The following is a 14,536-nucleotide window of genomic DNA, read 5'->3' on the forward strand; positions in this document are numbered from 1 at the left end:
ATAAAATAACTACACATATGGCTTAACGTGTTCTGTAATCTGCTTCTATGTCTGGAAATCAGTTGGGTAACAAAAATCTGCCAAATATTGTCCAATTATTAAGATAAATTTGCAGGATAAAAGGATGACAACCGTCATCAATCAAGTTATTCTGTACTAAAAAGTACGGACAGTTAATGTCTCAGCAAGAAGTTCAGGCAGTGTGTATTATCACCTATGAAAGTTCATTGCCTCTGATAGGAGGCTAACAGGCATTGGGGATCCAGTAAGAATTACATTGTTAGGCAGAAATAAGGACTGGGACCTATTATAGAAGTCAGCTGAAGATTATTGATAATAGATTATGTGGAATTGAAATTCCCAACTTTGTGGTCATTTTAAACAGTCAGGTGGAGGAAAGATATATCACCTCAGCACGTGTCGACAATCTACATTGGCCTTATTGAGTCCAAAATAAAGGGTGTTGCTCCAAGGCATGGCAAGGTGTCTGCTATGAATATGCAGTTTTATAGCAATCCCTATTTATTTTATAAAAGGATAATCACTTAGATTACATAACACCATGCTATTTTTTTGTTTGTATAGCCCTGTAATTTACAACATTATTTTAAGATATTGGAAGTATCTTGAAATTTTTCTTTCACAGGATCTGACCCTATGTTTACTTGATTCGCAATGTAAGATCAATAGTGAATTATATTAATTAATTTAACTCAAAATCCCATTTAATTAATATACAAACCTTCTGTTGTCTTTATCACAAGTAAAACTTTGATGAAAGTCAAACTTTTACATAATCTAGGAAAAATATATTATGCAATTGAAGATGATATAGGTCAATAATATGGTCATTTGGGAATCAACAGTAACACTGTAACATTTCTTAAATAATAAAAAATATGCTTCTTTTGTGACTGAAACTTATATGAGGCTAAAATAAATGTATACATTTACATATCATTTACATATCTGGGATGACTTCAAATTAAAATTACCTGTTGGATGGTGGTTGCCTACTAGAGTGCTACTCTGAAAGGAACTATATTTTAATAGTTAGAAATATTACCCTTAGCTAATTCACATATCAAGTAATAAAAGGATGGACAATAATAAAAAACATTCCGTATATTTACTGATTTTGTGGAATAAGAGAGATGCTTACTCTTCATGACATTACTTCAAATATCTGATGACAATAAATTTCCTCTCTCAGATTTGGTCCTTTAGTTCTCTTTATGTACTTCATAGGCCTCTTGTGAAGAAAATTGACTGTGGCTATGGCTTTATATACTATAAAGTTTGTTATGATTTATTCACTTTTAATGTTCTGACAGTTTAATAACTAGGTGGCATTTCTTTTTGGTTATATAATGTTGAACAATAACTACCGCTGAAAGTTTGCATTTGAGACATGGTATTAAAAGGAAAGATATGCCTCAGGGCAATTTGTAATAATGCCCCAGTCAAAGGCAGAAATCAGAGAGGAAGAATTGAACTGACACCTTTTCATTTCAGGTGAAAAAATAAATATATTCATGTTACTTCAATGATAAAGTAGATCCAATTTGGGATTAAACTCTATAATGTGTATAATGTGGATTTTCTTTTTAGTAATTCGAGTGCTTGTGGTAAAAACATGGAGAAATAACTTGTAAAAGGATAAGAAAAGCCCCTAGAGACAGTGTTATTTTAGGAAAGAAATCACCTCCATTTGCTCTGGAGATTTGTTGCACATGCTGTTGCTTTTAGCGTTTAGTCAGCTTGGTAAAATCTAAGCGCGAAGTCACTAATAATAATATTTTATGAAATTGTTCATTTTTCCAGGAAAAGAAAAGAAATGCTCTTTCCTCCTTCTTCCTTCCTTCCTGAATTTATTTATTTATATGAAAACATGGGCACGTCATCTTAGAGCCTGGGTGTTTATAAGCAAAATGAGAAAAAAAATTTCAGTAGATGGAAGTTCTTGTGGAAAATGTATGAAAATATTTGCTAATTCTTGGTAGATTTGGCTTCTACATTCTATTGTGTATTACTTTTAGGGCTTCAGTTTTTTTTTCACAGAAAAGCAGAATCTGCACAATGATTTAACATGAATTGTGTAGTCTAATGCACGTACCACAGAACAAGGGTTTGTTTTCCCTTATCAACAAATTCAAAAGAGATATTAAGTTCTTTTTATCCCTTATTAAATATTTAAGAAAATTTGTGTGTAAATATTACATATGAATTTTCAAATAGCATCCTCCTTACATGGTGCCTATAAGATATCTTCTTTGTCCTAGAAAAAAAAAAAAAAGAACATTAGTGATATCTCATGGTTAATTTAATCAAGTAATTCTCTCCATACCAATTGGTAGGATTTTTTATAACTCTAGTATTCAATGTAAAGATTTAGGATTTCAAAATTGATTTTTACTCCCTCTGCTGCATTTAATTTTCTGTTTTTTAGGTAGTGTGATTAGAAAAAGTGTTTTGTGCAGAAAATATCTGTAGTAAGCTATGTTTCATTTACAAAGGAGGGATGTAAGAACATATACTATAAAGAGAATATACTAAAAGAAGAAAATAATGGTCTACCAATTTTGTGCTCTGTTTAGTGAATTTGTTACAGAGCTTTAGGGTAGCAGTTCTGACATTGCTTTATTGGCATTCCAGACTGAGCAAATCAGTAAATATATAGCAGATAATGAGAGCCAATTTCTCTCTGTCAAAGAAAGGAGTTACAACTAAGGAAGGAGGGACGGCTTGTGTGAACCCCGTGGTGTTAGATAGGAATCAGAGGTATAAGTACAAACACATGAGTTTTGCTCAATGCAGATTGATGTAAAAATAGATATGGATGCACATATGTATGTTTCCACATACATATAGTTTCTGTATTTTCTAGCTCTGTACTCTGAGAAGGCCACATGCAATGACACCACATTAGCAATAAGCATATCTGTGCTTGGTTTTTATACCTATTCTCCAGTAAAAGGAACCCAGGCTCCTTAGGGAAATAACTGATTGTGTTATTATTACTGTACTTGCCCAACTGATTCTAATATGCCTATGGAGGATAATGGACCTCAAATAGTCAAAGATTTCTAGAAAATGAGAACCTATAGATATCAAAATATGATAAATTGCAGGAATTGAGAGCGTCTGTATTTGGATGAAGGATACACAAATGAAGGAAACCAAATAGAAAGTCAAGAAAGAGACTGTATACACACATAAACATATATACATAGGTATAGGTATGTATACATATGTGTGTATAATCTGTGTATGTGAGCACATACTACATTATTAAATCCAAAGTTAATTCATTTCTCCATTTATTAAGTACACATGCACACACACACATACACACACACTGTGAGTGCTATAATTGGAATACAGAGCAATGAAACTAGTTTTTTATTGAAGGCCAGCTATGGGTTAAGCACACATCAAGGATTTTTTTGGGGTAGCATGGCATCCTATATGAAGATGCATGTATGGTTTTAGCAGATTCACTGAACTATATTAATGAGCAACATATTTATTGAGCTCAGAATGTAGAAATCAAAAAATTCTACCTGCCTATTTTAGCAAACAAACTAGACTTGTGGGATATAAAGCAAAAACCAATTTTATTTTTTAAAGCACCATCTTTCTAGCCTTTCATCCTAAAGATATATCAAACAAATCCCAAAGTGTTTTCATTTACTTTCATATGTCATTAAATAATCTCATTCTCCCTGGTTTAAAAATTAAAAAATAAAAAACATGGTTTAATCTAAACCAACCTTTATTGTCTGATGCAAACTCAAACTTCTGTGTTGTTTCCATAATCTCCAAAGCTTTCCATGAGAAAGGTAGGGGGAGTGATAGACATGATCAAGCATTTTTTTGTTTGTTAGTTGGCTTTGGTGTTTGTTTTACTTTCTCTTTGAGCCTGTCTCCCCCTCCATGCTCCATTTTGTGTGCTTCCTTTTGTTCCTCTAGGATTTTGAAAATGTGATGATAGATGTGTAATGTAATAAAGGCTGGCAGGTCTTATATAGTTGGTGATGTTCAGTTATTTCATTTATATTCAATTATTTCATTTTTGAGTGCTCTATATGAGTTTCATTCATCTTTTACTTGCAGTTTGCAGTTTTGGGCAATGCCTCCACTTACTGGCTACTTACAACTCCTCTTGCCAGACCCTGACTTCTGGTGGTCCACCCCATGCTGAATCCCTCTCTTGGAATAACTTTGACCCTTCCATCTGCCTTCTTGACCACAGTTCTCTTTAAGAGGACTCAAGTCCTGGCTTCCTTCTGGTAGGTTCATACATGGCAGACAGGAGCAAACACCTTTGTCCCATTACCTGTGTAAGTGCAGCTTGCTTCTCTATGGTGTCTTTCTGCATTCAGTCATCAGAGGTACCTGAAGTCATTGTATTGTCTTTGGATTTTTCACAGGAAAATTGGACAGATGTTTTTTCTAATCCCCACAAAAATCCAGGAGATACAAACCAAGATCTCTCAATGTATTCTCTTTTTCCCTGGAAGCAGCCAAATAACACAGCCCAAATAAAACTTAACAGGGATTGAGAAGTCAATCTCACTTCCTTGCAAGCATTCTCATGTCCTACACATGGTTATGCTGGAGCCAAACCGGATAATAATAGTTTTACTTTACATCACATTATTTATACAAAGATGTTTGACTATTACTATGTTAGTAATAGGAACTTAAATGTTTTGATCAGAAGTATGCTTTAAAAAACAATGTTAAGCATCTTTACTGTTTCCATTTAAACTTTTTAAATCAATAAACTTAACCTGTTTTTGACTGAACACTAGCAGTTTGCTACGTTCTGTTGGTTGTTGGGCTACACTAAACTTTGAGGTATAAGAGTAGAAGAAGCAGTGCAACATATGAGGGAATTATGTGGTTGGTCATCTTACTTTCTGAAAGGACTAACATTTTATTTTTAGATATATGCATTTAATTTTCAGTTCAGTACAAACAAATTTATCTAACTGATGTGATTTGTTACAAATTTTCTTTTTGTGTATCTATTGGGTTTTGCAAGTGTCAATTGTCAAAGGCAATTATTAAAATTAACATTTAATTTTTAAAATTAACATTTTAATTATGTTTGGAAAAAAGTATTCTAATTTGTATGAACACTAAAGATTTGACTAGTTTCATAAGATTATTAGCTTTTTCTGTAATCCTGTATAAAAGTCATTTGATTCTAATCTCCAGAAGGTTTGAAAAATAATCAATAAAAGCAAGAACTCTTATAGCTTGAGTTTAAATCCTATTTTATTATAATTGAATTAATTCACCTTATCTTGGCCTAGGCAAGCCTTTGTAATTTTCTGTAAAGCTTTAAAAAGTGGCTTGTGTTATGTAAACAGAAAGAGAAGAAATAAAATATACTCTTTACTTAATAATATTATTTTTAAAAAGCACCATTACTTAGTCTATAATACACTGTTGACAAAATAAGTTAATAACAAAGAAGAATTCTAGTTTGAAATGACTGATTGTTGAGCTTTCATTTAAATTTAAATTTATACAAAAATAGCTAAAGTACCCTTGTTGCTTAAAATTACCTTGTTCAAATCTTTCACATTAAAAAGAAAGATATTTGCAAATCAAACAGATGAATTTGCAGCTCACATAGCTGAGTATTCTTCAAAAATTTCTCATTATTATAACAAGATGATACTCAATTTAAACATAGCAACGGAATTCCACTTTTCATTCTGATCTTTACTTGATAAAGGATATTTCACTGTTTTATCCTTCTCTAGACTTCAAAAATTGGTAGCAGAACTGAATCAGCCTGGGGAAAATCAGGCTTGAAAGTAGAATTTTTTTCTACTCTATTTGTGTGTCTATGTTAAGTAAACTGGACATTGTCATTTTCACTGAATTTCCTCCAATTCTCAAATTCTCCAGTCACCCTCATAGAGCAGTATGCCAGGTACATCCTAGGAGGAACTACTCCTTGCAGGATGTAAAGGATGCACAAATGTAAATATTTTATGACACCTTAAAATTATCACAAATTTTCATAGATATTTTACTGGAAAAGAAAATCATAACTTTTTGCATACATTTGATGTGAACAAAAATGTCATGGCAAAATTCCTTTACTGAAGATAATGCAATTTGCTTACAATCTTGTATGGACTATTTCCCTACAGTTATTTTTAAAAATTCAAAAACAATTAAGTGTTAAAAAAGTGAATATAAGATCCTCATCAAAATGAGCTGAAATAGGCTTATTTCAATAAAATAGAATTTAGTTGGGCATTGAAGGACAGAAAGTTCTGGGAGAGAAAGTCAGATTAAGTGAACGTGGAGATATGTGCAAGCTCTCTAACATGGAAATTAGATGATGGGCTAAGAGGTCAATAAAGAAATCACCCTTTAGGGAAATGTATTTATGAGAGAAGTGTGGAGAACATAGTTAAATAGCTCAAATAAGACCTCAGAAGGCTTTAAAGTTAGACCTAATATTGTAATAAGAATACCAGCATCAATATCAAGCAACATGTAACTGAGTATCTACAATGGGTTAAAAACTATACTGTGCTAAGAACTGAATGTGAATTATCTAGTTTAAATTTCATAACTACCTAATAGAATAAGTATTATTATTATCCTATTTTACTGATGAAGAAACAGAGCCTGAGACATGTTAAATATTTTCCAAGGAGACAATGTTAACAAATGGATAGCTATGAATTCAAATTCTTGTCTAATCAGTGATGGTTACTAGTAAAACCAGAAAATAGAACTTTCTGTCTGAGATTCTCTAAGGTGAATAAACTTCCACTTACTAATAAAGACTGCTCCCCATATCTTACAATGTAAGCTATAATATTTTCATGATTTATTCCTGTATTATGTGTAATATAAATTACACAGAGGGCATTATATTAAATCTAAATTATTATAGCAACCATCTTCGTGTGTTCCACCATCTAAAAAATAGTAACCCTTTAAAAATGTTGAATGCTATGCTGAGTACTTTAAGTGCATTGTTTTATTTATTCTCCAAATAACACCATTACCCTATGTATATTACAATAACACATAGGAAGGTTTTAATTTTGCCCAATGTTATATTGCTAATAAAGGAGTAAATTGAGGTCCAGCAAAATTACATATATTGCTTAAAGTAATACAGCTATTAAGTGAATGGGGATATTAAAGTAGAGAGATGGAATAACTTTCCAAGGCAAAAAGAGTAAAGACAAAATAAAGCTAGGATTCAAATCACAAATTAACTAAGGCTAGAGCTGGGGGACTTAATGGTGAGAATAATAAAAACAACAACAAAAAAAGATCAAGATAATAGCCCCGTATTCATGGAACTGGCAGGTTAGTTGTGGGGAGAGCTTTGATTTCAATAATCACACATGTAACTGTAATATTACTTTTCAGTAGTAGAGAGAAGAGACTCCTGGTTCAATAAAATGTTTCAGTGCAAGTGTACACCTGATTAGGGAGGTCAGGGAAGAAAGACTTTGCTTTTAAAGTGGTGATTTTAAGTTTTAAAAGAAGGAGTAAAACAGGCAAGGGATCAGAGAACCATTTAATGTTTAAAGTTTTCAATTTAGGGAAGAATTTGAGAACTGAAAGAATGCGTAAATATAATATTTGTTTTTTCCACCATTACATCCTGCCATCATTTGAGTTGAAAAGAAAAAGAAGTCATATTGTTTTAGGAATGGGATAAATGAATGCGCTTTGAAATCAAGGGGTCATTTCTTCTACCACTATGATCTAAGCTGATGTGGTTCCCAGGTGAGTTCCTGTTCAACAGAAACAAATTTGAGGCACTACGAATCTGTACAGTTTTGCCAAAACATACATTTAAAACTCTGTATCCAAAAATTCTATCCCTAAGTTCAGGGTTTGATAGAAAAGCATCTTCAAATTGTATTTTCAGGGGGCATTTAGTGGTCAGGAATTAGTCGGGAAAATTCTACAACACATTCTTTACATTTCATGCAAGAAAGTTAATGCAATAAGTTATTTGAAAAAAATTGTCAGAAAAGGTAGAGATGTAAAAGATGTTCTGCGGTGGTTTTACCCAAAGACCAGAAAATACAGGAATGACAGCCTTACAAGTGTATCTGGAAGCCGTAGCCATCTGCATCTAAGATTCTCTCAGCAGCTGCAGAAGCATCACAACCTCTCTTCATGTCACCACAGGAGTGAGCCAAGGTATTCTAGAGTCTAGTACTGAGGACATAGAACAAGACTGACCTTGTTCCAACCCTCAGATACTGCGCTAGTGACTTCCATTGGCAGAGGCAACAGGATACTGCTGGCAAAAACGTGTGCTCTTTTCCACATCCCTGTTATTTAAGTTCACAACAGTACAGATTACCAAGATTTCCAGGAAAAACAAAAAAGGTCCAAAAGCAGAATTTTATTTAGGAATAGAACTTGTCATTCATAATAAAACTAATCTTTTACATAATCCAATATTCTTTTTATAAGTTAGCAACACGGACGATTTTATATGATCCAACGCAGATTTCTACACTTTTATTTACTCATGATTCTCTCTCATTTGGACTAGGCTCAGCTTGGAAGTGTTCTTTTTTTTTTTTTTTTTTGCTCGTCTTACTTGCAGCTGCAGTCATCTGATGAATCGACTGGTGCTGGATGGGCTAAGATAGCCTCATTCACAAGTCCAGCGGTTAATTGGGTCAGTTGGCTGGGGCGCCTAAATTGTTCTCCATGAGGTTTCTTCAGTACCACAGTCCTGGAAACTTCATTCATTGCAGGTGGGAATATAAAATTATACAGCCAGTGTGTAAAAGAGTTTTACAGTTTCTTAAAATGATATGCATAAATTTACTACAAAATTAAGCAATTCCATCTTTAGGTCCCATCGAAAAGAAATCAAAACATATGTCCACGCAAATTTTTTACGGGAATGTTTATAGCAGCGTTAGTCCTAAAAACCAAAAACTGGAAATAACCCAAATGCCCATCTATTGATGAATAGATAAAGAAATGTGGTATATTCAGGCAATGAAATAGTATTCAGCAATAAAAAGAAGTAAAGCATATTCTTCAATATGGATGAACTTAAAAAATATTATGTTTGTGAAAGAAGTCTGATAACGAAACACCACATATTATATGATTCCATTTATATATGAAAAGGCACATCTGTAGATACAAAAAATAGGTTAGTAGTTGCCTGTAGCTGAGGGAAGGGAACAAGAAAAACTGCAAATGGGCACAAATGGGATCTTTTTAAGCAAAGAAAATGTTTAAAATTGCTTGTGGTGATAGTTGTACACCATTGTAAATTTAATAAAAGTCATTGAATTAAATATATAAAACAAGTAAACTTTTGGTATATAAATTATACCTCAACAAAACTGTTTAAAATATGATTTTTAAAGAGTTACTGATCTGAAAATATCTAAATTCATGATTCAATGGTTTAAATAGATTAATTAAGCATTAAATAGGATTCATTTATTTTCTTCAGTTTGGCTTACTTAAGGCTAATTTATTTTAAAATTAAATTTAAAATATTCTATAATCCAAACTTTCACCTAAGATTATTTTTAATTTAAGAAGATTTGGACTGTGATTACCAATATTGATTACCTAATAGACAGATACAAGTTAGAGATATAATATTATTTTACTGAAGTTTGAACTGTGTTTTTAGTAAATTAAGTGCTACTTTTATATTGTGCTTAAAATAATTTCAAATTTTATTTTTATCTCAATTTTTTCATTAACATAAAAGCAGATTCAGAATAAACATTAGGTTAAGTTATATTTTAGCCAATACTTTAATTCAAAATAAAATTTTATCATTCTAAAATGAAGGACTCATTATTATTTTTTTCTCCTATTTTCATACATGTCTACATTTCAGAGCAAGTGAAATTACAATTCTTGTTTTCTCATTTTTAAGTGGAATCCTATTTCTACCAATTAAAGATCTTTCAGATATTGTAAAAACAGAAAATTAATTTTAATTTTCCTACTGCTGTACAAGTAAAGAAATATTCAAAATCTGTGAATTATATAGTCCACATTGGCCCAATTCTGTAATATGATGAAGCATTGCTGCAGGGGGCTATTTAATGGTATTTTATAGGAAACATCGAGGTTCCTGTGGAACCCCTCAGAAAGGCACTTCTCTACTTGGATTTAAAGTAGCTCTTCCCACCATAATGTAATCAAAGTCTCAGCTCTATAAAGAAAGCAGTCATCCAAGGACTAAGGTTGGAGAGTGTGAGCAGCATCAATTAGACTAATTTATTACACAAAAATAGAAACCATCTATGATTAAAGCCAAAAGCAGATGAGTAAGATAAAGGTAGAATGGGATTCAGAGAGAAGAATTCAGGTGAGACTGGAACAATTATTTCACTCTATGTAGATCAAGCACTATACTACACACACAGGTGCATACATGCATCCACATTCATACAAACAATAGGTATCTGTTTAGAAGAAAATTCTTTCAATATTTTTAAAAAGCACTAATTTAAAGAAGTCCTCTAAAGACATTGTAACATCCCCCTACCTCCACCAGGTTAACTGTTGGATTGTGCTATCAAGACTCTAATGCTTAAAGCAAGAAAATTGAAGAAAATAGCACCATTATACAATTCTGTCTTGGAGAGCCTTATTTCTCAGCAGATTGTTATAATAATAGTAACAGGTACACACAGGTTGCACAATAAGTGATAGCTTATTTTGAGTTTGTATCTGTGCTGTGCAAAATGTAAGGAGAATAGAGTCAATTATACAATGCCACCTTTTATTCCCAAAATATCTATGGAAAAACACATATACATTTCTTATATTTTCTAGCAAACTGATCAATTGCTAGAGTATCAATTTAGTGAAAATAGTCAAACTAATGGTACGTGCTATTGTAGCCAAATATTGAAATTGTAGGATTGTTTCGCCAATGCTTTTGTAGCACTACTCAAAGATACATCATCAGCCAGTGGATTTTTTTGGTAACATATGAAATGCCCCATCAAATATTCAATTGAAATAGTTCCAATAAAAATACCCTAGTTTTTTTTTAAAGAAATAAACACTTCTAAAATAAATAGTGTATAAACGGGGCGGGGGGGTACTAAAATCTCACATTTAAATGTAGGTTATTTTTCATTTCAAGAAGATATGTTTTTAAAAATTTTTCATTTCATATCCTGCATCATTATGAGTGAACATTAAAAACAATCTAATTATCAAGCATGTGATAGAAAACAATAGCATATGAAATGTAAAATACAAAGAGAAAAGAAAGGTTTAGAAAGTTAGAATTCAACATGTTATTTTAGAAATAGAGCTACAAATACAAAGGAATATTACGGACGGGGTCATTGATTCGAATTATTTTGGAAAACTTTTCAAAAGTGACACTCCTCAATTCATATCCTAGATCAATTAAATGAGAATTTCTAAAATGTGACCTAGACATCAAAATATTATAAATATTCCTAGAGAGATTATAATGAGCTAATTGGGTTAAGACTTTGTTTTTAATTTAAAGTAAAACATACTGTATTCAACAACTTACAATGATATAGTAAAATAGACTTACTGTATTACTATATTTTTGGTGCATTTCATCTTATAAATCTCATCTTTCATTCTTACTCATCTGCACATTGCCAGGGTGCCTAAAGCCCAGTGCATCAACTTTCGTATGCAAGAGTTATCTATTTGCATGTCAGGGATGATAGAAGGTGGATCATATATTTATATCTTTAAATTTTTAATATAAGTTTAAATTATATGACATTAACAGCAGTAGTTCAATTTTGTGACAGAGAAATAAAATGTAGTTTGGGAAATAATTCTTACTTCATCCAAAAATATTTACAGAAATATTCACACTCAGTTCTCCTTTTAGAGATATAGAAAAAGATGTGACAAATTTCCACATGCACATTTCATTCTTGATGAAATGATAGACAATAAACAAGTACACAAATAGTTCAGGTACTGGGAAATGTCATGAAAGAATGTAAGTACTGTAGAAAGTTAGACACATACAGGGGAGTCCAGGAAGATTCATCTGAGCAGTTCACATTTGATCAGAGTAGGTGAAATGTTCTAGTTCAAAAAGCTGCTATACAAAATAACCCCCGCAAATGTGGAGTCCCTCTGTGCAGCCTCAAGTACCCATTTTTCTATCAACAATATTCATGAGCCTGTCCTTAAAGATCACAATATATGTACTGTACTTTTATTTCCATTCTCTTAGCCAAAATAATGGCAATTTTTAGAAACCAGAATTCACTAGGATTTTAAAATTCATTTAGGAAATCAAGATTCTAAGCAATGTGTTAACATGAACTTAGAGCCTTTTGTATTGATCTTAAACCCTAGTAGCTCTCAGTAACCCTTAATTTGCCTTCCAGGGAAGCCTTTCAAACTTACTATAAAGTGTAATGGCATTAGCCCCATTTCCTAATGCTTTTTAAACTTGCGACATTTCTGGCAGTAGTAAGTTATACAAAGGAAAGTGGGAGAAGGGATGAAGTGTAACCTGCAACACTTCATCCCTTTCAAATAGTATTTATACTATTTAAATAGCATTATATTTACATAGTATTTTATTCTGTGACAATCTTAATTTGAACATACAGAGCCTAGCCTGGATCAGGTAGTATAATTTACGCTAAAAAATAAAATGGAAAGTAATTGTGCTACCGTCGTATTATGTCATTATTATTATAAGAACAATGACTGTAACTTAATTAACACATACAAATCTGTTATAATTTGCATAATACTAGGAATACATGATCTAATATAACACCAGATGTATAGATTAATTATATTTTTCTTATATTTTTCAAGTGCTTTATTTTTAAATAATTTACTTAGTATCTGTTATGTAAATTACAAAGATAAATTCAGACAATTTTGAAAATTCACCCTACTTAACATTTCAATTCAAGGCTAATTGTAATAATTTACACATTAAGCAAGTAACTAATATGGCACTAGAAGAGTGCAGTCCTCAAATACAAATGCAAGTTTTCTGGCATAATTAAACATGGAAGATGAAAGAAAGGAACATAATAACTTATCATTTCTCATTTTATTTTAAGTTGGATATTTTGAATTTAAGTTTGGAATAAGTAGAACTAGGAAGATTAAATGATAGCAGAAGTGTAGATAAATGGCTATGAAATGTTTCTATCAAGACACATTGTTAAAAATAAGTGGAATAAAAGGAAATTGGCAACATGAGAGCAGCTGATTTAAAATGACGGAGAAGAAAGAAACTCAGTTGCCTGTTTGAATGTGTTTATGATTCTAGCTTCCATTCTGTTGTAAATACCAGAGCAGAAGAAAACTCATGCTGCAGTTTGAGGGAGATGTGATATTTTGTGATTTATGTATGTGAATTATTCTTAAAGACAAAAAAAAAATGAAGTAGACGGTACAGAAAAGCAGACACTGAGGATGCTATGCCTCCCATAATTAAGATACAGGAGGAATAAGAGAAGCTGTTGAAGGAATTAGATGAAAAACAGTCAAAGAAGGAGTAGAGAACAAGGATACTGTGGTGCCAAAAAGGAAAGTGTTTCAGAAAAGCTGTGACAAGTGGTCTCAAAGCACCAAATTGCAACAGAAAGACAACAAAAATGTCAATTTCTTAGGAAAATAATTTCTGTAGTAGCTATTAGTGATTTGTATATGTTGTCACATTTCTCTCATTTTTTAAGAAAAGCAAAATAAATTTTGTAAAATAAATTCAGCCTGCTTTATTATCCTTAATATTTTATTTCATGTAAATATATAATTATAAATAGGATAACCCATTATACATTTTATAACCTGAAAGTCTATGATTATTCCTTTTTAAAAACATTTCTAAGAAATTACAAACTTAACAACAACAAAAATATAAGAAAGAAAAAGCATTCAGGTAAGGTCAAAAGTAACAGAACAAGTAAAGTAAGTTTACCACTTTTTATGTTTACATTTCCTCTTTTCTAAAACACTGCAAACTATATTAGCTATATGTCTGCAAATTAAACTACATTATTAGCATTTAGGCAATTTCCACTGTTGCATATGAATAACCAGTTCTTAAATTGTATAAAATGGTTAAATGTGAATAAATATTTAAGAATTGGGTCAATACCTAAAACAAAAAAAAAAAATCTAATTAAAGAAATTGCTGTCAGAATTGGAAAAAAAAACCTCCCGGTGTTTAACAGCTGGGAATATGGAGCATCATGAAAGATATGAATTTTAATTGGCAAGGATGAATGCCTATTTTAATTTAATCTGCTAAGTCAATTATTAATGGCACAATATAATACTAAATAAATTTCTTTTTGTTTCCTTCCTTTGGCTTGGATATAGATATGAATTACCTATAAACTAGAGTGAAGCCACAGCTAAAATTCCCATTTTAATAGTTGTAAGCTTTTTCTAAAATAATTACCCCTATCTAAAACAGAATTATTGGTTAACGTGCCAGCAAACTACTATATAATTATGTTCACAATTTCAGTCTAATCACAGA

This window comes from Lemur catta, chromosome 5, assembly GCF_020740605.2.
Source record: "Lemur catta isolate mLemCat1 chromosome 5, mLemCat1.pri, whole genome shotgun sequence".
In the NCBI taxonomy this organism is placed as follows: Eukaryota; Metazoa; Chordata; class Mammalia; order Primates; family Lemuridae; genus Lemur; species Lemur catta.